Source organism: Hoplias malabaricus, chromosome 3 (assembly GCF_029633855.1).
Source record: "Hoplias malabaricus isolate fHopMal1 chromosome 3, fHopMal1.hap1, whole genome shotgun sequence".
Classification (NCBI taxonomy): domain Eukaryota; kingdom Metazoa; phylum Chordata; class Actinopteri; order Characiformes; family Erythrinidae; genus Hoplias; species Hoplias malabaricus.
Window position 1 is genome coordinate 31,531,532 of NC_089802.1, and position 21,742 is coordinate 31,553,273.

Here is a 21,742-nt window from a genome sequence, read left to right on the forward strand (position 1 = left end):
TTTTCACTTCATTTTAGATAAATAAAGGAGTTCTTTGGAGTGCTGTGCCTGAGATTGTGCTCTAGTCACTAAATATATCTTGGAGCCATTTTGTAGTGGGATTTGAAAACCTGGTGCAGAACTTTCAGTGCACTCAAAGAATCCCACTAATCACAGCAATAAAGAGCGTGCAACTGATATACGCTGGTGGATAGTGGATACCCAATGTACACTGTGCTGTTTGGTAGAAACCCACATGAGGAAGTGTCCGGAATGTTCACTAACCTCCTGAATTAGTTCCCTATAATAGTGCATTACATATGGATTAGTGTAGGGAATAGTAAGTAGGGAGCCATTTCAAACGGAGCTCAATTCAGATTCTGGACGTTTAGCTACTGGAATTAATAAAGTTTTAAATAATGCATAACTCACTCATTCATTATCTGTAACCGCTTATCCAGTTCAGGGTTGCAGTGGGTCCAGAGCCTACCTGGAATCATTGGGCGCAAGGCAGGAATACACCCTGGAGGGGGCACCAGTCCTTCACAGGGCAACACAGACACACAGATACACATTCAACCACACTTTTGAGTCGCCAATCCACCTACCAACGTGTGTTTTTGGACTGTGGGAGGAAACCCACGCGGACACGGGGAGAACACACCAACTCCTCACAGACAGTCACCCGGAGCGGGAATCGAACCCACAACCTCCAGGAGCTGTGTGACTGTACACCGTGCTGCCCTAATGCATAACTACAAAAGATAAATATTCATATTCCAAGTCTGAGATTTTTAACTGAAGTTCCTGTCCAACCTGTACCTGTTGTTGCAGTAGTGACATGCATAGTACTTGTTAGGTGAGTGGTTGATGTTTCAGAACCAACACCTGAACAAAAAATTAGAGCCAGTCTTGATTGTGATGTAATTCAGAAAGTGACAATGATAAAAAATAATAAAAAAATCAATATTACAAAGTCATTTCCTTCTGGAGTTAAATCAGTAGTGTGTCTGATGCAGTGGTGGATGGTCTACCTGGAGGAGCAGTGGTGGGTCTAACTACTACAATATCTGGACTTATCAGGAACAAGCTTTTATAAATACATCCCTAAAGACTGCTAACTCATTCTGAATATACCTGTAGCTGGCGTTCTTGTCGTACCTGAATCAATTGTTGTTGTAGTGATGTGGGTGGTACTTGTAGGATGAGTGGTTGATGTTTCAGCATCAACCACTGGAAATAAAATATTGGAGGATTTTGATATAATTCAGAATACTGAAATACAGTTTCCTACTGGAGCTTTATAAATAGTGTATCCTGTGTTCTTGTCCTACCTTCAGAACTTTGTGTTGTAGTAACGTGTGTGGTACTCGTGTGTCTAGTGGTTGTTTTGGAGCTGACCACTGAAAATTGGAGAAAGTATTGGAGGCAGTCTGGATTATAAGATTGATAAGAGTGTTAAAATGTCATGTAATTTCAATACAGAAATGTAATTTCAGTACTACCTGCAGGACTTTTTTTGTAGTGATCTGGGTGGTACTTGTGTGATCAGTGATCATGTTTTAGCATTAACTCCTGAAAATAAAATATTGGAGTCAGTCTTGTTTGTCAGGTGATTCAGGATGTCAAAATATCAGTGTCAATATCTACGCTGAAATACCATGTCCTACTGAAGATTTATCAGTACTGCTTTCAGGAAACAGTGGTGGTGTTGGTGGGGGGGGTCTACCTAGAGGTGCAGGGGTGGGTATAACTACTTTAATAAGGAATGCACCCTGAAAGTGTATTACGTAAAGAGGAAGTGATATAGATAGATAGATAGATAGATAGATAGATCTTTATTGTCACATACAAAATTATACAAGTACAACATTGCAGCGAAATTAGCTTCCGTCTGTACACTCACATAAACAGGGGTTAGGTGAGTGCAACAGACGCGACCGCAGCAGGTTACCCGCGCCATCGTATAGTTAGAAGAAACAGCTAGATTAACACTGGGGAAGTGGTGGTAAAAAAATGAAGGCCTAAGAAGCACAGTGTGTGATCTTGAAAAAAACAACACCTTTAGCACACAAAGCAGTACACAAAAATAGTTTCAGTGACGTAGACAAAAAGCAGTAGGAGGCATGTTCAACCGGGAAAGGGGGGGGGACCAGGTTCAGTTCGTGAAAATGTCCAGATGTAGTAGCGGTCACGTGTCCTTGAGCCCCAGCTCAGACAGGGGAGGTGCAGCAGATCTCCATGACGACCGTTCCTTCTGGAGGAGTTGAGACTATCAGCAGCCAAGGCCACTGATAGCAGGGGCAGCCAAAACAGATAAAGTTCAGCTTGTTAGAATCAGAGATGTGAGCTGAATTTTTTGCTATAGTCCCTCTGATTCAAAGTTCCAATTTTTCACTGGTCTTCCAGACGTTCAATCTTGGCGTTCAAAGCCGTTAGTAGCTCCTTGATGGAATCCAAGCTTCTACTCACAGTCCCAGTCTGTGCGCCAACGGCTCTGCCCATCCCATCAATAATGTTGGTCAGTTTCTTTGGGCTGTTTACAACTGACTCAATTCTTCTAATTTTCCGATAAACCAGGGCACCACCCAATCCAATCAGCAGAAATCCCACGATCATAAATCCAAATAGGTATACATCTTCGATGTCCTCAATGGAGAGAGGCGCCAGACACACCACGCGCCATTTCTCCCATCCATCCATGGCATATCCAGCCAGCGTCGTTCCATCAGGACAGGAGGGCTCTCCCGTGCCCAAACTTCTCCTTGAGAAGATGGTGTCAATAGCGTTGAGAGACCAGCTGATCAATTCCATTTCTAAATTGTAATTCGAAGAGCGGCGTTAGAGAGACCCTGGGTAGATAAGACAAGACCAGAGAAGCGAGCAGGAGAGATAAGGAGCGGAGAGGGAGAAAATGCGACCGCCTCCCACGAGAGCAAGAGAGAAGACTGTGCAGATATATTACATTTGCACAGAAATGTTGGAGAATTCAGGAGCCATAGTCATCTGAGATGGACTGAAAGACAGTGGAAATGTGTTTTGTGCTCAGAAGTCAGATGAGTCCAAGTTTCTGCTTGTTTTGGAGAAAAAATGACATTGAGACGTCTAAATGTCCAAAACAAAAAAGACCGTTAAGGCTGTTACCAATGCAAAAAAAAAACAAAAAACCCAAAAAACTGCATCTATAATGGCATGGGGATGCAGCATTGCCCACAGCATTGGTGATCTGCAGATATGTGAAGGTACCTTTGATGCAGAGGTTTATATCTGTATTTTGGAGAGACATATGCTGCCATCAAGGAGATGTCTTTTCCCAGTAACTCCTGTTTGTTTCAGCAGGACAATGTCAGAATGCATTGTGCACAAGTTCAACAGCGTGGCTTTGTGAACTTAGACTGTGTGTGCTTGAGTGGCCTGTCTTATTGAAAATGTATAGTGCATCATGAAGAGGAGAATCAGACAATGATGACCACGGAATGTTGAGCAGCTCAAGTCTTGTATAGCTCTGTACCTCTGTAGTGGTGGTCTTGTTAATATATTGTATACATGCAATACATCCCAAAAAAAAATAAATAAAAAATCAGAAAAAAAATGAAATACACCAATTTTATGCAGTATTTCTATTTAATAGGGAATGTTCTTCAACTAGTAGTTCTTCTGGATTAAGACATAGTGAGGATTAGTATTAGTAGCAGTAGTAACAGAAGTTGACCTTGCTGGAAGGTGCTGAAACCTGAAAATAAAATATTAGAAGGCAAACATTACCAGACGTATTTTATTGCACATAGATCAATAGGTTAAAACACATAATACAAGATAATCTTTCCAAAGGAGTAATGTTATTATGCATTATTATTATTATTATTATTATTTTATGTGAACCAGATTATGCTCTATTAATCTGACACATCCAGGCAGATAGGTGTCAGTATAATAGGCATTTTATAACAGGATTTAAAAAAAAACAATAAACAAACAATGATTTAAAAAAATCTGGATGTTTGGACCTGACAGCAATAAATTGTGATAAGAAAACCTAATTTAATATGATGTACACAAAAAATACATGGATACACATATGAATTTATAATAATGTTAATAAATGTGTGCTGTTTCTTACCACTATTACTTTGTTGTAGTATTTGAGACTCTGCTTGTTGTAATAGTAGGAGTAGTAGTAGTAGCCTTGCTAGTAGTCGTGCTGCCAACTGAAAATACAGCATTAGGAGCTTACATTATGACACTAAATTGTAAAGCATTGGTTGAAAGGTCGTTGGGCAATGTGAAAAGATGGATCAGATCATTGGAATTCTAAACTTTTCATTTATTCATTCATTGCATGTATGTGCTTATCTAGTTCAGAGTCGCAGTGGGTCCGGTGCCTACCCAGAATCACTGGGCGCAAAGTGGGAACACACACTGGAAGAGGCACTAGTCCTTCACAGGGCAATACACACTCACACACTCTCACCTATGGACACTTTTGAGTTTCCAATCCACCTAGCAATGTGTGTTTTTGGACCTTGGGAGAAACCAGAGCACCCAGAGGAAACCCATGTGGACACAGGGAGAACACACCAAACTCCTCAAAGACAGTCCCCTGGGATTGGAGCCCACAACCTCAGGATCCAGGAGCTGTGTGACTGCGACACTACCTGCTGCACCACCGTGCTGCCGAATTCTAAACTTAATCATCAGCAAATAATATGATAGAGTGTATTAATACTCATACAATAACTCCAACCATGGTTAGTTATTTCCTGCTAAGTATCAAAATGAATGATTATATCTGGAATTTTCTTAATGCTGATAACAAATTCCCTGTTATCAGCAAAAATTGTGACTTGCGTTGTACTTATAATGGTATTGTCTGTCTCTTTTATGTTTTTTATGTTCAAATTCTGTATTGTATTGTATTCAGGAAAAGTGAGGTACAAAATGCAGTGAATGTACAAAGGAACATTCAACTCTGCTAAGGATCCATTCTGTTTTAATCCTTGCAGAATGTGAATAGGCCTTGTCTTTCTCAGAAAAAGACCTGTTTTTATCATTGAGCATTAACGGTGCCTGAACAGATGTGAAAGTCACTTGTGCCATGTGCAATAATGCCCCCTTAGCATCATGGATACTGGCTTTTGAACTGTGCACTTATTGCAAGCCAGATGTTCCTTCTCCTCCAATAAGAATTTCAAAGTTTCATTTGTTTGATCAAAGGACACTTTTCCACTCCAGTCCAAGAACACAATGAACCAGAGGAGACAGCTGTGTTTCCAGATCATGTTTATATATAGTTTCTTCTTTGCATTTGTGATTTTTAACTTGTATTTGTGAATACAACTGTTTACAGACATAGAGTTTGAGCTCATGCTGTGATTTCTACTAAAAATGAATCCAATGATTAATTGAATTTAAAAAAAATCATTATGTTATCACCTACAAGGATATGATCTTACCGGAAGTAAAACTTACTACTTATAAACTTAATTTTTTTTTTCAAACCATGTTAGAGTTAATACTAGTTATAGTGGTGGAACCAATAGTTGTGCCATTGGCGTTTAAACCTATTAAATATATAATGTTAGTTTGTTTCAGCAACTTAAAGGAAAACATTAAATTCTTTCCTACCTGCAGTACTTAGAGTTATAGTGTTGGTATTTGGAGTAGGAGCAATACTTATGGTGGTTACACCTGAAAATACATTATCAAACATAGAAGAATCATGGACAGGATACTTAATGTTCCAAATGGATCAGCCAATCAAGATTGGGTTCTATGAGAATAGCAACTGGAATTAACCCAACTTAGAATTACAGAAAACACTATTAAGTCTTTAAAATATTAAAACGAATTAAAGCCTTTACTGGAAATATTCAACACTGCAGTAATATTTCATGTCTGAATCTTGATGCTGGAGTTCTTTACCGACCTGCAGTACTTTTTGTTATTGTGGAGGGGGTGGTATTTTTGGAGCAGTGGTAGGTGTTACGTAGCTGACATCTGAAATTAAAAGCAACATTTTTATACAGGTTTATGTTATTTGTCATGCAAGTTTGTTATGTACAACTGACATTTCATTTTTTCTACTGGTGTTTCAGTAATTATCCTAGATACAGAGGGAGAGGGCCTATTTGGTGGAGCAGGTGTTGGTCTAACTACTAATATTCTGATCTATTAAACTAACCTTATGTCTTTGTTCTAAGTGTTTGTAAATGTTAATAAAATGTTAGGTTGTAGTTATGTAAAGGACTGTTATGTTGTATACCATCACATTATGAAATTTAATATCTATTCCAATAGTATTCTTACTAGTGGAGTTTCCTGGAGTCATGGTGGTGGTGATGGTAATGGACCCTGAAGGAGTCTTGGTGGTTGTTACCAAGTTCACAACTGAATATAAATGGGAAAAAAGGGAACATTGCATTCTTGCACTGGAAGTTAGGATTTACAATTCATAGTTTCAGTATTTATCTTCTACCTGCAGCACTAATTATTGCAGTAACATGTCACTGCAGTAACATTTCATGCCTAAAGTTTTAAACTGGTGTTGTTTTCTCACCTACAGCACTTTTTGTTGTTGTGGTGTGGGTGGTACTAGTGGGAACAGTGGTTGATGTTATGGAGCTGACACCTGAAAATAAACTCAATTATCAGCTACTTGCAAAAATTATTATTATTTTGGAGTGTTAAAAGTAGTGCTTCAGGATACAGCAGTACTACTAAACTGCTCTGTTCAAACTGAACTAATCTTATATCTTGTTTTATGTGTTTGTAAATGTTAATTCAATGTGATGTTGTATTGGCATAAAGGACTCTTATGTTGTATTCTATCACATTATAAATTTAAAATATCCATTCCAGTAGAAATGCATAGTTTGAAAAGTCTTACGAGTGGAGCTTCCTGAAGTAGTGGTAGTGGTGGTGGAATGTGTAGGAGTGGTAGTTGTTGTTACAGAGTGGACACCTGAACATAAACCGGAATAAGTGAACACGAGTGGATTGTTGCATTTATTTCAGGTAGATACTGTCTATTTACTTGAATTTTTATACCAATCGACTACAGAAAATCTTAAAGTTTACAAAAAATGAAAAATATTAAAGATCACTAAATATAAATAATAAATAAAACCTGCAAGAACATGCCTTTAATGCAAGTTAGCTTAAACAATTCATAAACTGTATTCACTCATAAACGTGTTTCTCTCTTACCTGCAACACTTGTTGTAGTTGTGGAAGCTGGAGTTGTAGGAGCAGTGCCTGTGATGTTAAAACCTGAAAATACATTATTACAAGCAGAAGGAATCATGGGAAATGTCCATGATGATTCACCAAGTTTAGACTATCACAATATTTAAATGAAAACTTTTAAATATATAATATATACATAATATATATTATTATTTATATGGTAATGATTAATATTGCAGCAGTATTTTATATCAAATTCAAGCACCTTTTGTAGTCGTGCTGTGGGAGGTACTTGTGTGAACAGTGGTTGATGTTACGGTGCTGACACCTGAAAACAAAAAATTGGAGGCATACTTGATTGAAAGTTTTACGGGATCACTGGATTGTTTATTGAATGTAGGTAGTAAAAACTGAACATTGAATCTGAAATATACTACTGTTAATGATCTGAATAATACTTAAAACTGAAGCTGTAGGAGCAGTGTTTGAGGTGTTGAAACCTGAAAATGCATTATTATAATTAGGAATTATAGAAAAGATGTTAGTGATGGATCACGAGGTTTAAACTTTTGATGTTTAGCCATTCAAATCACACCAACTAAGTATATTACTTTATATATATTACTATATTATTTTTAAATTACATTAGTGACAAAAATCTTTTAGTGAAATGATAAACACTGAAGTAAAATGTCATGTCTGATACCTGTAGCACTTCTTGTTGTAATAGAGGGGGTGGTGCTAACGTTAACAGTGGTGGATGTTAAGGAGCTGACATCTGAAAATAATGTATTAGAGGCATACATTATTAAAATGTACTCAGAATGTGAAAAAGATCTACAGTTTTAATACTGACATATCCCTTCCTATTACAGTTTATGATTTCTGCTTCTTGATACAGTGGTGGCCTTCCTTCCTGGAGAAGCAGTGGTGGGTCTAATTACCACAATTATCTAGTCAAACTTAACTGATCTTATGTCTTTGTTCTAAGTGTCTGTAAATGTTGATTCAAGGTTATGTTGTACAGACATAAAGGACTGTTATGTTGTATTCTTATGAGTGGTGCTTCCTGGAGTAGTGGTTGTGGTGATGTAACCTATAGGAGTGGTAGTTGTTTTGAATGAGTTGACACCTGAAAATAAAATAGAAAGAGAATATCTGAACACTAGATTGTTGTACATAATTGCAACAGTTATGGTTGTACATTTAAGCTCAATTTAACTTAATACATGTTAGAGAGTATTAAATGTCATCACCTATAAAGAACATGCCTTTACTGGAACTTTACTGGAAGTTAGGATATACAATCCATAATTTCAGTATTTGTATCGATGCTGAAACATACATACTTACTGTAGTTTAATGAAGTACTTCTTGATAAAGTGGTGGACCACCTAGTGGAATAAGCCATAAGTTACTGAAAGTTCAAGTACAAAAATTCTTCTTTTTTTGTTCTTTTTTCTACCTACAGCACTTCTTGCTGAAGTGCTGGAAGCTGGAGTTGTAGGAGCAGAAGTTGATAATTTGCAGCTAATACGTGATAGTAAGAAATAATGGAAGCTTCATTTATTTTAATTAGCTTAAGTCTGCTCCTGCCATTTCCATAACAGTATTGTGAAAACGTTAATTAAAATATGCATGTAAAAGGAACTCTGAATGAGATATATGGTATCATTCATCCTCAAGCTTATTCCACAACAATGAAGAACCTCACAGAACTGGCTTGTACTTGACACACTCCAACACTCACATAGATACTTACACAGTCACTTACTTTTAAAATGTCATCAATTTAAAGGAAAGGTAGAATTGTTTTCCTACCAGAAGGGCTTCCTACAGTAGTGGTGGAGGTCATTCTTGAAAGAAGAGTAGGTGTCGTAATGTTGTTGCCATTACCTATCAAATATATACTGAAAAACATTTCTATGATTTTGGTAAATTTCTCCATTAACCCCAAAGCATATGTATTTAAGGTTAAGTGTTAAGTTTAAGGTAATATTTCAAATCTGAAGTTCCCTACCAATCATGTTATTATTGTTATTGTTGTAATGTTGGATGGTACATTTGAAGGAATAATAGCTGCCTTTATGGTGTTGACACCTGGAAATAAAATATGAGGAGCATTTTTAATGGAAGATTTTGATATACTTGTACATTAGATTTTTTAGATAGTAAATACACTGTCTTTATTTGCATTTTGTATTATGGTTACTATCTGGTTACTATCACCACCATTTTAAAGGAATCAGAGCTAGTCTTCAATTAATTATTTTAATTTACACTACACTACACTTATTGTATTGGGTTACATTTCAGTACTGAGTAAGAAATTTTAGCAAATACTACGCAGTACAATTTTCCATTTTCAGACCAATGTTTGAGATGATGCAGCTCTCCGTGTAGTGAAGAAATGTGTGGACAGACAAATGCAGAAAGACTTCCCATATATCAGCAGAATATGCAGCAGGATCTGAAAACCCATTGCAGGAAACCGTTTTACTGGGGCTCAAAAGTGTGAGACCATTAGTAAAACTGCTTACTTCTTCTACAGAAGGTTGGAGAACGGACATTGCAGAGTAGGATTAAAAAAAAAACAACAACAAAAATGCTTATTGTATACAGGACAATCCAGAAGATGAAAACCAAATAAAACTCCAGGTCAAAGGCCAAACACATCAAAACACAGTACTCAATGAGTTAATTCAAAATCGAGGTCAAAGAACATTAAACAGTTTGAGATAAAAAGACACAACAAACAAAGAATGCTTCGTATGCTTCAGAAATTCAGTGACAATACTTTGTGAAGTAGTAGTGCCAACGCGCTGTTTATATACAATTCAATTTCCAAAAGTTGAGACTTTGTGCAAAATATAAATAAATACAAAATGCAATGATGTGCAAATCTTTTAAACCCTATTTAATTTAAAATAGTACATGTTGAAATTGAGAAATATAATTGTTATTTAAAAGTGTTTCTGAGTCCTTGCTATGATCTGCCTCTCTGAGATGCTCATTTTAAATCCAATAATATCACTGACTTATTGCCAATTAACTTTTTTATAGCATTAAGTCTTTTGTTCCTCTAAATGTTTTTGGGATGTGTTGCTGGCATCAAATAAAAAATGTACATATAATGTACAAAAAAACATATTTGGAAATTCTGAAACACAGGTGCAATATATTAAAACTCAAGTTTCCAGAAGCAACATTGTTTTTCCTGATTGGCAGTAGAACAAAACATCAAGGACACGTGAATCACATTAGCATTCTGGGAGTTGGAGTCTGAGCCATGTGCAGCAATAATCTCAGTGAGCCTTACATTCACTCCTGTATTCTTTAAAAAGTTGCACAAATTCTTAGAGCAAATTTTATTTGCATGTTTAGAAACAAAAATGTTAACATGAATTTCTGAACATCAAATATTTGATATTGTGAGCTGCATCAACTTCACAAGTATGTGTAAGAAACCTGAAGATGAGAAGATCGAATTCATCTGAGAACATCAGATGCAATGGAAGAAATCAGACTCAAAGCAATAAGATTTTAAGGCACTAAATCCAGGCCTTGACTAAGAGATTAAACAGTTCCCAATAAATTTCCCTGTTGTATGTGACTTGTGTTTTGTATGCTTCAACATTTGTATGCCTATGACTTTAAGAAGGCCCCAATATTTTACAAACACAAGCACAAATATGTCAAAATGGTTCTTTGGGCACAGTATACATGCACTGTGATCAATGCATAAATCAAAACTGAGTATGTTAAACAACTTAAAGTGTCCTTACCTGTTCTCTATAGAAAACTCAGAGAGCGCTGCTAGAAGCACTTCAAGTTATTATCATATTCCCTCACCAGCCCCTCAGCATTTATGCAAGTACAAATAGATAGAGGACAGCTACGAAGAACCGGTTTTCTTTTCTTTTTTCTGTTATGAATGAGTAGCTCAGGTACAGGCTACATTATGTTTGAAGTCCAGGGCAACAGTCTATTTTATAAATGTTAAGACAAATGTATAGTAAAATAAAAATCATTGCTCCAATTCATACATTGTGAATTGATGGCCATTCAATTACATTAAAAGGAAATCAACTGTTGAATGCTGGCGAGCCTATGTATTATAGCTCTTTTCATTCTGCAGAAATGTGAAACTGAAATATGAACATCTTGTTGCTTCAAGCTAAGAGTGTACCACCCTTTGGTTGTTTTCTCATTCTTTGTTTTCATTGTCCATGCTTGTTTGTAAGATATGACAAAATAAGTGAAATTTATCCTCAATATTAATTAAGGAAATCCTTAGTATAATTCATTTTTGCCAAAGCTAACACTACACTACAAAAATATCTAGTGGCGCTTTTGCTGATCCTTGATCCTTGTCCAAGTGTAGGCGTAACCTATATATCTTGGTGAAACTGTCCAATTTGTGTGCTGCCCTAATTTACAACAAAAAGGGCAGCAAAGGTCCTAAACCTACAGATGAGTAACAACATAAACAAGACAGTTTTGCAATGTCAAGTGAAACATAAGTGAAGAGTCTTCCAAAATGTTGTACTTCATAAAGCATATAACATTAAAATACTTATAAATATGTATGTAAAATGCTGAGCAGGTCAACTTAAACATCTCTAGATCAAGAGAGGGCGGCACGGTGGCGCAGCAGGTAGTGTCGCAGTCACACAGCTCCAGGGGCCTGGAGGTTGTGGGTTCGTTTCCCACTCCGGGTGACTGTCTGTGAGGAGTTGGTGTGTTCTCCCCGTGTCCGCGTGGGTTTCCTCCGCGTGGGGTGCTCCGGTTTCCTCCCACAGTCCAAAAACACACGTTGCAGGTGGATTGGCGACTCGAAAGTGTCCGTAGGTAGGTGTGTGTGAGTGAATGTGTGTGTGTCTGTGTTGCCCTGTGAAGGACTGGCGTCCCCTCCAGGGTGTATTCCCGCCTTGCGCCTGATGATTCCAGTTAGGCTCTGGACCCCCCGCGACCCTAAATTGGATAAGCGGTTACAGATAATGGATGGATAGATCAAGAGAGCAAGATTTAACATGACATCACTTGAGCATGGATAGCAGGATGTTAGTTTGCAAGACTGATGAACTGGTCAGAATTTCAGTAGAAACGGTGACTAAAATGACATCTGCATTTAAATATAAGGTTACAAGATATCAGTGAACATTGTGTGCTTTTGACTAGAATGTCCAGCAATCAGTGAGCATGATGGATGTTTATTAGTTTAATACATAGGCAAATACAGAGTGAAAATATCAGTGAAGTATGTAATCGGAGCGCATCACCAAGATAATTTCAACTTCAACTACAGACAGAGGATTTTTGTAGTATGCACATTTGAGAGAAATGATAGACACTGATCTCAGAGATGTCCTTCTTCACCAACTCCAAAACTTGGCATGTCCAAATGCTTAACTTATACGATGACAGGATTCCAAGGTGCCACCATTCATTGGGGAACTATTGTTGCCCTGATTAGTGTCTGCCCCCTTTAAAATTATTGTCAGGATAAAACCAAGACAAATATATTTTGATTGTTCACTTTTATTCTGTTGAATCATTTCTTCTAGAGTGGGTGTCCCCATGGAACAAGGAACTACTGAAAAAAATATATTTATAAATATACACACACTGCAAAACTAATATATCACAAAGACTATAACAACGAAAAAATATGAACTTTATTGTAATATTGCTATATAGTAAAGAAAGATCTACCAGTTCTACCAGTAGTTCTTCTGGATTAAGATGTATGGTGTATAGTAGTAGTGGAAGTAGTAGTTGAAGATAAGGGACTGAAACCTGAAAATGAATAATGAGAATCACAAGTGACCATGACAGAAATGTATGAAGCTTTAAAACATGGTGTACTTAAACATCTTTACAAATGAGCAATGAGTTATTGTTCAATTATTTGCCAGAAATCAACATTTAATGAGTTGCAACACAGAGAAGGCTCCTGGGATATATATTTCTTACTTTTTCCTGTGGTAGATGGGGCTCTGCTTGATGTAGTAGTAGTTGTGCTTCCAACTGAAAATACAGTATTAGATTCTTAAGTTATGGTCATCAGTTTTAATTCTGGGTTAAACATCAGTTGGGGGTAAAATGAAAATGGGATGGGATGAGTTGGATATTTTTCCTAGAATTTAAAGTGATGTAATATATTAACACTTGTCTGATACTGTATTTGTGCTTAGGATGTTGAGACCTGAAAGTGAATTATGAATAACAGTGGAAAACTATGTGAATAAATCATGAAATACATACATTATTTTGTTCTCCATGTTGGTCTATAAATGTTTTTCAATTCCATAGATCTTTCAATGCAATACATGGCAACAATATCTAATCAGAGTTTCTGTTTTACCAGTAGAGCATTGTGTTGTGGTGCTTGTGGTGGTGGTACTTCTAGGAGTGGTAGTCGTGGTTTTTGAGGTCACACCTGAACATAAAGTAGTAGGTACATGAATGAACACTGGATTGTGGTAGCAGATGACTGACATAATATCAAATCCCTTAATGTTTACAAATTCTAAAAATGTACACTACGTGTTATTTATCACTGAATGCCATCACATACAAAAATATACTTTCTAAGTGTTTATACATTATTACAGATTTATGTGGAATTTGCAGTTAGCCTCCAACCTCAGGATAACGGAGATGAGGCTAACAGGGGCGCACCTCTGGGGGATCCATGGTTGGAGAAATCCCTCATGAGTGCCCATCAGACCCCCTAAACCCTCTACAGCTCCAGCATGTGCCCTGCGAGCAGCACAAGCTCCTGCCTCCATGGACGTCATCGCAGGTCCCCCTGCTTCCGAGGACGTCTCTGCAGGATCCCATGTTCTTGAGGACGCCATTGCAGGACGGCTTACTGCTGCTGCTCCAGTGTGCGCAGCACCTCCAATCGCTCCTGTCCCTGTGAAGGCGGCGAACCCAGCCCCTCCTGTCCCTGTGAAGGCGGCAAACCCAGCCGCTCCTGTCCCTGTGAAGGCGGCGAACCCAGCCGCTCCTGTCCCTGTGAAGGTGGCGAACCCAGCCGCTCCTGTCCCTGAGAAGGCGGCGAACCCAGCCGCTCCTGTCCCTGAGAAGCCGGCTTCCACGGCCGCTCTGGTTCCCGTGTTGGTGGCTTCCACGGACGCTTCTGTCCCCGTGTTGGCGGCAAACACCGCCGCCTGTGATGGCGGCTCCCCCGGCCGCTTCTGCACCCGTGACTGTGGCCTCGGCCGCTTCTGCACCTGTGACTGTGGCCCCGGCCGCTTCTACACCCGTGACTGTGGCCCCGGCCGCTTCTGCACATGACTGTGGCCCGGGCCGCTTCTGCACATGTGACTGTGGCCCCGGCCGCTTCTGCACCCGTGACTGTGGTGTTGTCAGTCTCTGGTCCAGTCTCCTGTTTGCGGTCCTGTCTAGTCCCCAGCTCCATTTCCTGTGTCTGTTCCTGTCTTGTCCTAAGTCCTGTCTCCAATTGGTTTCTTGTCTTGTTTTCCTTGCTACTCTCCTGCGCCAGCTCCCGGGGGTTCTAGGTTTACGCGCCCCGGGAGTTGCGCATTTTGGAGGGGCCATCTGTCACGTCCTGCTGTGTTTGTTTTCCTAGCCATGTGCTCATTTAGCACATGGCTCTGTTTATTCTTCCTGTCTCCGCCCTAGTCCCACCTTAGCTCCGCCCTCTCGTCAGAGTCTCCTTTGTAGTCCTGCCCTCTCGTTATTGTCCCCAGGTGTTCCTTGTCAGTGCTCTGTGTATATATAGTCCCTTTGTTTCAGTGTTCCCTAGTCGGTTCTTGTGTGTGTAGATGTGTTTCTTTGACTGTTTTCTTTCACATTACTGCCAGTTCACAGTTATGTTCCTGTCCTAGTTTTGTTCCTCTGAGTTCTAGTTTGTTTTCTTGCCTCCCTGCTCCTGTTAGATTTCAGTTTGTTGTGTTTGCCTTTGTTTTGTTTAAATAACTCTTCCTTGCGTGTACGTCCACCTCCTCATCCTCCTTCAACTGTGACAAATTTAAACTGTAAGTGGTGTAATAGAGTATATTAAAACTCCTCTGATATATCCAATCATGGTTAAATGATCTCCATGTTTGGTCTAAGAATGTCTGTCAGTTCCATAGATCTTTTAATGCAATACTTGGCAATGTTTAAATCAGAGTTTCTGTTTTACCACTAGGGTGTCGTGTTGTGGTGCTTGTGGTGGTCGTGGTGGTACAAACCGGATTCCAAAAAAGTTGGGACACTAAACAAATTGTGAATAAAAACTGAATGCAATGATGTGGAGGTGCCAACATTTTATGTTATTCAGAATAGAACACAAATCACAGATCAAAAGTTTAAACTGAGAGAATGTATCAGTTTAAGGGAAAAATAAGTTGTTTCAAAATTTCATGGCATCAACAAACCCCAAAAAAGTTGGGACAAGGCCATTTTTTACCACTGTGTGGCATCCCCTTTTCTTCTTACAACAGACGTCTGGGGACAGAGGAGACCAGTTTCTCAAGTTTAGAAATAGGAATGCTCTCCCATTCATGTCTAATACAGGCCTCTTACTGTTCAACCGTCTTGGGCCTTCTTTGTCACACTTTCCTCTTTATGATGTGCCAAATGTTCTCTATAGGTGAAAGATCTGGACTGCAGCCTGGCCATTTCAGTACCCCGATCCTTCTCCTACGTAGCCATGATGTTGTGTTTGCTGCAGAATGTGGTCTGGCATTATCTTGTTGAAAAATGCAGGGTCTTCCCTGCAAGAGATGATGTCTAGATGGGAGCATATGTTGTTCTAGAACCTGAACATAGTTCTCTGCATTAATGGTGCCTTTCCAGACATGCAAGCTGCCCATGCCACAAGCACTCATGCAACCCCATACCATCAGTGATGCAGGCTTCTGAACTTGGGTTATCCTTGTCCTCTCTGGTCTGGATGACATGGCGTCCCAGTGTTCCATAAAGAACTTCAAATCGTGACTCATCTGACCACAGGACAGTCTTCCATTTTGCCACACTCCATTTTTAAAGACCCCTGGTCCAGTGCAAACATCTGAGCTTGTGGAGCTTGCTTAGAAATGACTTCGTCTTTGCACTGTAGAGCTTCAGCTGGCAACAGCGAATGGCGCGGTGGATTGTGTTCACTGACAATGCTTTCTGGGAGCCCATTCTGTTATTTCCTTGACAGTGGCATTCCTGTTTGAGGTGCAGTGACGTTTAAGGGCCCGGAGATCACGAGCATCCAGTAGAGTTTTACGGCCTTGACCCTTATGATTGTTTCAGATTCTCTAAATCTTTTGATGATGTTATGCACGGTTGATGATGATAACTTAAAAGTCTTTGCTATTTTACGCTGGGTAACACCATTCTGGTATTGCTGCACTATCTTTCTGCGCAACAATAATGGAATTGGTGATCCTCTTACCATCTTGGCTTCAGAGAGACACTGACACTCTGAAAAGCTCTTTTTATACCCAATCATGTTGTCAATTGACCTAATGTTAAATTGGTTTTCCAGCTGTTCGTTATATGCTCAATTTCCTTTTTCCAGCCACTTATTGCTACTTGTCCCAACTTTTTTGGGATTTGTTGGCACTGTGAAATTTTGAATCAACATATTTTTCCTTTAAAATGTTACATTTACTAAGATTAAACTTTTGATCTGTCATCTATGTTCTATTACGAATAAAATATTAACATTTGTCATCTCCACATCATTGCATTCAGTTTTTATTCACAATTTGTTTAGTGTCCCAACTTTTTTGGAGTCCGGTTTGTACTTCTAGGAGTAGTAGCTGTCATTTTTGAGGTCACACCTGAACATAAAAAAGTAGGTGCATAAGTGAACATTGGAGAGTTGTAGCAGGATTTTAGCAATTATAATGAACTGAAGTAAGAATTTAAATCATTTAAATAATATTGCAGTTTTGAAAATAAATAATGCAATATTTTGTAATATTAGCATATTTGGTTGTCATGTGGGATGTCATGTGTTATGTGATTATTTATTCTGATTGTAGCAATTGATGTACTGGTTGGGGTTTTATCCGTTGAACCAATGATTGAACTTAGCATACATGTTTGTCATGTACCTCAGAAAGTGTAATTCCATAAATATCAACACTGAAATATCAGTTTCTAACATGGTACTTCTTGATACAGTGTTGGGCAGTATATCTGGATGTGACGTGAGGTTACTTTCTAAGTGTTTATACATTATTACAGTGTTGTGCAGAATTTACTTATAATATTTCAATTAAAGAAATTCATGAAATACATACATGACATTATTTTTAATTCCATATTTGGTCTATAAATGTTTGTCAGTTCCATAGAAGTTTCAATGCAATACTTGGCAATAATATTTAAATGAGAGTTTCTGTTTTACCAGTAGGGCGTAATGTTGTGGTGCTTGTGGTGGTGGTGGTCGCATTGGCTCAGCATAAAATGTGATTTAAAAAAAAAAAAAAAAAAAGATTTCATTATTGAAAATGTATGTAGTGTGCTGGTTCTTATATATGGTATTAAACTAAACATTTAGAAGCTGAGATTGTTATCCTAATTGTAGCACTTCTTGATGTACTGGTAGGAGTTTTATTTGTTGGACCAGTAATTGAATGTATGACACTGAGACCTGAAAACAAAATATTAAAAGCACAATGTTTTATTAATATAAGGAGTTGTTTTTTTTTCCTATTATACCTTTTTTTTACCTGTTATACTTCAAAATTGAAGGTTATTGAGATATGTGGTATATGAATGTGATGTCCATGTAATGCAATACCTGTAACCTACACTGAACACATCTGGGTGATACAGACTTCTTGAAGAATTTATATGCACAGATTTTTGTTTAACTTTAACATTACACAACAATAGGCGAAATCCCCAGCTATTAAAATCAGAACCGAAGAGGGAAGGGTGGATCAGTATATCAAACAATGATCCATGACCAAAATATACAGCATATATATAATCTCAAAGAATATATTTATATTTTCCTGGAAATAATATATATTGCAGTATTATTACACCTCAAAACATTGAAACTGGACTTCTACCACTACTGACAGCAGTTGTTAATGTAGTAGCGGATGTTGGACCAGTGCTTGACCTTACAATTGTGTAAAATATCTTTAAAAGTATTGAAAAAAAATGTTAATTAAAATGTCTAATGAAATAATAGAATGTGACCTTACCTGAGGTTAGATGATATAAAAAAATCAACATTATTTCTTTTCTACCTGAAGCACTTGTTATTTTAGTGGTGGAAAGGAGAGCTATGGGAGTACCGTTAATAATGCTCACACCTGAATATAAATAATCTCAAGTATTAGCAGTCATAGGAAAAAAAATGAATCAGCAAGTGAAACTATTTGTTTAAAAAAAATGATAGTAATGTCAATAAAAATATAATCCTGTAAAATAACTATTGCAGTAAAATTTAACGTCTGAAAATGTAAGCTGGAATTCTTGAGTGCTGTATTTGTTGATCCAGTGTTCGATGTTACAGCACTGACTCCTGAATCTAAAGTTTTTGTGGCATACTTGATTCACAAGTTCTTAGCAATTTAAATAAAATAAATTAAAATATTGAAATATAATTTAATTGATTTAAGCAGTTCTTTAAGTGGTGGTGGGCATTGTATTAAAATATCAGTGGTTGGTGTGGGTGTATTGGTGGTTGTTGGGGTGGGTGTAGTGGCATTGGTGGTTGGGGTGGGTGTGGTGGTGTTGGTGTTTGGGGTGGGTGTGGTTGTGGTTGTTGGGGTGTTTTTGTTTGTTGTTGTGGTGGTGGTGGTGTAACATCTAGTAGCATTGTTGTTATAGAATGGACACCTGAACATAAAATGGCTGGTGCATAAGTACAAACTGGATTCCAAAAAAGTTGGGACACTTTTGAAACTGAATGCAATGATGTGGAGGTGCCAACATCTAATATTTTATTCAGAATAGAACACAAATCATCAATCATTTTAAGGGAAAAATAAGTTGTTTCAAAATTTCATGGTGTCAACAAATACCCAAAAAGTTGGGACAAGGCCATTTTTTACCACTATGTGGCATCCCCCCTTCTTCTTACAACATTCAACAGACGTCTGGGGACAGAGGAGACCAGTTTCTCAAGTTTAGAAATAGGAATGCTTTCCCATTCATGTCTAATACAGGCCTCTAACTGTTCAATCGTCTTGGGCCTTCTTTGTTGCACCATCCTCTTTATGATGCGCCAAATGTTCTCTATAGGTAAAACATCTGGACTGCAGCCTGACCATTTCAGTACCCGGATCCTTCTCCTACGTAGCCATGATGTTGTGATTGCTGCAGAATGTGGTCTGGCATTATCTTGTTGAAAAATGCAGGAGCATATGTTGTTCTAGAACCTGAACATAGTTCTCTGCATTAATGGTGCCTTTCCAGACATGCAAGCTGCCCATGCCACAAGCACTCATGCAACCCAATATCATCAGTGATGCAGGCTTCTGAATGGAGCGTTGATAACAACTTGGATTATCCTTGTCCTCTCTGGTCCGGATGACATGGCGTCCCAGTGTTCTATAAAGAACTTCAAATCGTGACTCATCTGACCACAGAACAGTCTTCCATTTTGCCACACTCCATTTTTTGCCACACTCCAGTGCAAACATCTGAGCTTGTGGAGCTTGCTTAGAAATGGCTTCCTATTTGCACTGTAGAGTTTCAGCTGGCAACGGCGGATGGCACGGTGGATTGTGTTTGCTGACGATGCTTTCTGGAAGTATTCCTGAGCCCATTCTGTTATTTCCTTGACAGTGGCATTCCTGTTTGAGGTGCAGTGACGTTTAAGGGCCCGGAGATCACGAGCATCCAGTAGAGTTTTACGGCCTTGACCCTTATGCACAGCAATTGTTTCAGATTCTCTGAATCTTTTCATGATGTTATGCACGGTTGATGATGATAACTTAAAAGTCTTTGCTATTTTATGCTGGGTAACACCATTCTGGTATTGCTGAACTATCTTTCTGCGCAACAACGGTAAAATTGGAGATCCTCTTACCATCTTGGCTTCAGAGAGACACTGACACTCTGAGAAGCTCTTTTTATACCCAATCATGGTGTCAATTGACCTAATTAGTGTTAATTGGTCTTCCAGCTGTTCATTATATGCTCAATTTCCTTTTTCCAGCCACTTATTGCTACTTGTCCCAACTTTTTTGGGATTTGTTGACACAGTGAAATTTTGAATCAACATATTGTTACATTTACTCAGATTAAACTTTTGATCTTTCATCTATGTTCTATTACGAATAAAATATTAACATTTGTCATCTCCACATCATTGCATTCAGTTTTTATTCACAATTTGTTTAGAGTCCCAACTTTTTTGCAATTACACAGATGATTTCAGTTCAGACAGTTATTCCTGTATAGTGAAGCTGAAACATACAGATGAAATTCAAAAATACATTGAATTAACAATTTATATTGAAAAATTCCTACCAGTAGGGCTTCCTGGAGCACTGATGGTGGTTGTTGGGGTGGATATGGTTATTGTTGTGGTGTGTGTGGGTATTGGGTTGGTGGTTGTTGCTGGGGTGGGTGTGGTGATGTTGTTGTTTGTTGGGGTGGGTGTGGAGGTGTTTGTGGTGGTGTTGCTTGTTGTGATGTTGGTGATGGTTGGGGTGGGTGTGTTGGTGTTTGCTATGGTTGGGGTATGTGTTTTGGTGTTGGTGATTGTTGAGGTGGTTGTGGTGGTGTTAGCAGTTGTTGTGGTGGGTGAGGTGTTGTTGGTGATGGTTGAGATGGGTATGGTTGTGTTAGTGGTTTTTAGGGTGGGTGTGGAGGTGTTGGTGTTAGTTGTGTTTGGGGTGGAACTGGTGGTGTTGGTTATGGCTGGGGTGGGTATGGTAGTGTTAGCAGCTATGGTGGGTGTGATAGTGGTGTTGGTGGTAGATTGAGTGGGTTTGATGGTTGTGGTGGGTGTGGAGGTGCTGGTTGTTGTGGTGGTGGTGGTTGCTGGGGTGGGTTTGGTGGTGTTAGGGTGAGTGTGGTGATGTTGGTTGATGTGGTGTTGGTGATGGTTGGGATGGGTGTGGTGGTGTTTGTGGTAGTTGGGGTGGGTTTGGTGGTTGTTGTGGTGGGTATGGTTGTGGTGGTGGTTGTTGGAGTGGGTGTGATGGTGATGGTAGTGGTGGTGTTTGCTGTGGGAGGTGTGGAGGTGTTTATTGTGGTGTTAGTGATGGTTGGGATGGGTGTGGTGGTGTTAGCAGATGTTGTTGTGGGTGTGCTGGTTTTGGTGGGTGTGGGTATGGTAGTGTTGGTGGTGTTTGTGGTGGATGTGGTGGTGTTTGTGGTAGATGGGGTGGGTTTGGTGGATGTTGTGGTAGTGTTGGTCATTGTTGGGGTGGGTGTGGAGTTGTTGGTGTTACTGCTGTTGGCAGTTGTTGTGGTGGTGTTAGTTTTTGTGGGTGTGGTAGTGTTGGTTTTGGTGGTGGTTGGGGTGGGTGTGGTGATGTTGGTGGTTATTGGGGTGGGTGTGATGGTGGTGGTGTTGGTGGTGTTGGTGGTTGCTGGGGTGGGTTTAGTGGTGTTTGTTGGAGTGAGTGTTGTGATGTTGGCTGGTGTT

General features: G+C 38.9%; 1 long non-coding RNA gene across 1 annotated transcript; it reads right to left on the reverse strand.

The window, feature by feature from the left end:
• Positions 1-12,410: 12,410 nt before the first annotated feature.
• On the reverse strand, positions 12,411-20,747 carry LOC136690769 (uncharacterized). Its single transcript, XR_010801780.1, has 4 exons — positions 20,617-20,747; positions 13,432-13,606; positions 13,141-13,194; positions 12,411-12,963 (listed from the first exon to the last, which is right to left on the reverse strand). It is a non-coding gene; the product is annotated as an uncharacterized lncRNA (long non-coding RNA).
• Between the last annotated feature and the right edge of the window lie 995 nt (positions 20,748-21,742).